Source organism: Pteropus alecto, unplaced genomic scaffold, assembly GCF_000325575.1.
Source record: "Pteropus alecto unplaced genomic scaffold, ASM32557v1 scaffold2819, whole genome shotgun sequence".
In the NCBI taxonomy this organism is placed as follows: Eukaryota; Metazoa; Chordata; class Mammalia; order Chiroptera; family Pteropodidae; genus Pteropus; species Pteropus alecto.
The window spans coordinates 1-4,571 of record NW_006442564.1 but is presented as its reverse complement, the minus strand read 5'-3'; positions in this window follow the sequence as shown (position 1 = coordinate 4,571).

Here is a 4,571-nt window from a genome sequence, read left to right as displayed (position 1 = left end):
ATAGTAATGTCCATCCAGAGGTAGAAGCCTGCATTACATGCAAGGCCAGCAGCCCCTTCTAGATATTCACTACAATTTGAAGAGGTGTAGTGCTGGAGGCTAAATTCCAAATTTCAAAGAATTAAAACTGCTTTTCCTACATTGTTTAAGGGCTAGAGAGAGAGTCTCAGCTCTTAATTAACTTTTTGGGAAATCTATACTCCTGAAACAGGGTAATGCATAAGAAAACCAGAAGTCCAATTAATAATTAAATTAACATAATTAGTGTCATTCTTCATGACTTTTCAGGATAGTGAAACCCTCCCCTGTAGAAAGTAATGTCATCTCCAGTTACTATGAAGGTTTTAATTACATGTAAAAAGCCAGAATATATAAAAAAAATAAGAAAGCACAAAATATAAGCTGTACCATAGAAGAGGTACATGCTGGAAAATGAAAAAGACTTCAAAAAATATTATGTTTAATATTTGAAATAACATTGATAAAAAGAAAATGGTTAAGTTGAGATATTTCAAGAGAGATTAATAAATTTAAACAGGATCATTCTATCCTCTGCTTCTATGAATTTACTATTTCAGCAACTTCTTATAAATGGAATCACACAGTATTTGTCTTTTTTATGACTTGCTTATTTCACTTACATAATACCTTCTAGGTTGACCCACTGTATCACAAATGGCAGAATTCCTCTCTTTTTAAAGGTTGAATAAAACTTTCATCTATGAATATACCACATTTTTTTATCCATTCATTGGATAATAGATATTTAGGTTGTTTTTATATCTTGGCTATCGTGAATAATAATGGGGTGGATATAGGTGTGCAGCTATCTCTCTGTGAGGGAGGGAGAAATGGGAAGCTGTTCAATGAGAATAAAGTTGAATTCAGCAACATGAATAAGTTCTAGAGATTTGCTGTATAACTTGCCACTCTTAGTTAGCAATACTCTTTTGTGTAGTTAAAAATTTGTTAAAAAGTGAGATCTCATGTTAAGTGTTCCTACAACACAACGGAATACTACATAGCCATAGGAAAAGATGAAATACTACCTTTTGCGACAACGTGAATGGATCTTGGGAATATCATACTAAATAAAAAGAGGCAGGTAGAAAAAGTGGAGAACTGTATGATTTCACTCATATGTAGAATATAAAACTGAAAGCAACAAATGAACAAATAAGATAAATAAACAAAAGCTCATAAACACTAATAACAGTATGAAGGGTACTAGAGAGAAAAGGAATGGGGGGAGGTAGAGGGTAAAAAGGGTCAAATTTATGGTGACAGAAGATTTGGCTTGGGGTGACGAACACATAATGCCATGTAGATATGATGTATCATTCAATTGTACATTTGAAATCTACATAATTTAATTAACCATCTCCCCAGTAAATTAAATAAAATAAAGCAAAACGAAATAAAGAGACATGAGGAAATTTTTAGAGTGATCAATATGTCTTTAAACTTAATTGTGGTTATGGTTTCATGGGTGTATGCACTTGTCCAAATACATTAAATTCTCTGTATTAAATGTGTGCAGTTTTTTTTTAAATCAATGATATCTTTAAAGTTACTTTAAAAAAAAAAGGAACAAATGACATTCTGAAAAGAAAAAACTACATTCCAAAAAAGTTAAAAATAAGAATTCACAGAAAGGATTTAAAGCATATCAGATAAAGGATTAGACAGGACTGATAATCTCAAACACACTCCAATATAAATTAAACTGTGAGACAGAAAGAAAAAAATTAGAAGATAAAGCAGAGCACAGAAGACATGTGTCCCAACCAAATGGTATGAAATACATGTAATTAATATTCTAGAAAAAAAAGAGACAACGAATAAAAGAAGTATTTTATGATAAAATCTATAATTTTATTCTAAACTGATAAGTATTCAACAAACTATTTAAAAGGGAAGAATACCCCAAGTCAAAAAGTATGTAAAACCCATACATAGGCACTTTATGGTCAATTTTTCAAAGATTTCGGGTCATCTTTTCAAAGAAATTATAAAATGTTGGGCAAATGTATTGACATTTTTAAAGTATGCAAGAAAAATAAAGTAAATGTCTAATATTCTATGCCCAGGGGAAAAATATACTTCAAAAATAGACAGAAAAAATAAAGACATTATTTAAAAAAAAAAAAACACTGAGAGAACCTTTCAGACTATATAATAAGACAGTGAAAAAATTTTTAAGCAAAAAGAAATTATCTCAATGTAAATACAGAATATGATGAAGAAAAACATCCACAAGGGTAAATATATAAACAATTTTAAAGAATACTGACTGATTAACAAGTACAAACTTCAAGTTATAAAATAAGTCACAAAGATGTATAGAGTCAATAATATTATAATAACTATGTAAATTGACAGTTACCAGACTTGTGGTAATCACTTTGTTAGGTATATAAATATCAAATCACTATGAAGTACACTTGACACAAATATAATGCTGTATGTGAACTATAATTAAAAATAAATTTTTTAAAAGAATATTTACTGATTACAGCCATATCAAAAGTGATTTTCTAAGGAAATAAGAATGTATGGAGAAGCAAAAACTAGGACAAAAATAACAAATAGGACAAAAATAGGGCAAAAAGAGATAAAGTATTGAAAGTTTCTTCTAGTGTTACATGTGATAAGTTATCAATTTTAAAAAGTTTCTGATAAGGAAAAGAGATATTACAATTTCCCCTGCCATCAAAATGAGATTTCGAAATGCCTAGATAAAAGACTCCAATAAATAAGATAAAATGTAGTGAAATCTCTTGATTAATTTACTGGTACACAAGGAAGAAATGAAATTCAGAAGAAAAAACATACATCTGATAGTGAGATGCCCCATGCAGAATGAGCTATGCTAATATTTACATACAAAAATGAAGATTGGCAAACTAAATTAGGGTTTTTAAACCTTAGCTAGTGCTCTTTTGGGCTAGATGATTTTCTGTTGTAGAGGTCGGCCTGTTCATTGTTTGTTAACTCTAAGATAACCAAAGAGATATCTAGACATTGTCAATACGCCTTGGGAGATGGGGGTGCAATATTGTCTACATTGAGAGCCACTAGAGTGGACTTAAAAAAGAAGCAAATATATGCTTTTGATAAGAAATTCAAGGACACAGACAAATTAAAAGTAAAAAGATGGAAAAATTTATACCATAAAAATGTATGTAGAGGAAGCTGGTGTCACTATATTCATACCTGAAAAAGCAAACTTTAAGGAGAAATTATTATCATTTAAAAAGGTATTTTTTGTGGTAAAATAGAAAGAATTTTAAATTTGTATTTACCTAATAATTGGCTTCAAAATACTTATCAGGAAGCTGATGAAAGTGAGATAAATTTCACGGATATTGCTGGAGGTTTTAAAATAGCTCTCTGTGTAATTGACAGATAATAGTTGATAAAAATAAAATTATTGCATGATCAATTTAACTGACCTGGTAGAAATACATTGAACATTATGAAACTACAAAACACTAATTCTCTAAAATACACATGGAACATTTAAAAATTGATGACATGTGTGTCATAAAATGAATTTCAATACTTGAAATAATATAAAGTGTATTCTCTGATTATAGTGGATTTTAACTATAAGTGGATGACAAAAAGCCAAGGAATCGATCTTCACATGGTTGGATATTATTCAGCAAACTCATAAATATTCTATATTTTAAAAGATCACAATGCAATGTTTACAATATTTTTGAAATAAAACAAATAGAAGAAAGTAAGTAGAAACTAAATAAAAATAGAACATAAAAATAAAATAAAAATTACATAATGAATGAAAATCAACAATCATTCTTTTAAAAGGATAACAAAAATAATGATATTTTAGCAAAGCTCATCAAGAAAAATGACACTAAACACAAATTACTATTACCATAAAAGAAAAAGAGAATATCATTGGAGGTTTTATAACAATTAAAAAGTTCATAAGATGAGATCTTATATAAAATAAAAAGTTTCTTGAGAAACAGGACTTACCCAAACTGGTACAATTAGAATATCTAAATAATTCTAAATATGTTTTAGATATTGAGTTTATAATGATAAAACATGTTCTAAAAGAAAACTCCTGATATACAGACAATAAAGAATATCATTCTGAAATTCTTTCAGAGAGAAAAGAAAGAAAGAATAACAACTAATTTTGTAGGACCACTAAAAGATTGATTTTAAATCCTGAAAAGGATGTTACGCAAAGAGGTAATTACAGGATAGTACATGTTATTCCAGAGAAGCCAAAATTCTCACATGAGGGGCTTATTCTAGCAAAAGAGTGTAGTTTAAATTGGTCTAAGAGAGGAAACATAAAAATGCTTTAACATTTTTATAAATTTTAAAATCTAATGATAAAAACTCAGCAAAATATTTGTAGAATTTAAATACCTACGGCAATATTACAGTTAATGTTAATGATAAGATATCCAGCATTAACACATCCATGATTGAATTGGGGTGCAAAATGGGGATATTCACAATAACCACTTGTATTTGAAATTAGAGAAGAATGTAGCCCGCAAATAAAGTCTAGGAAAAGAATAAAA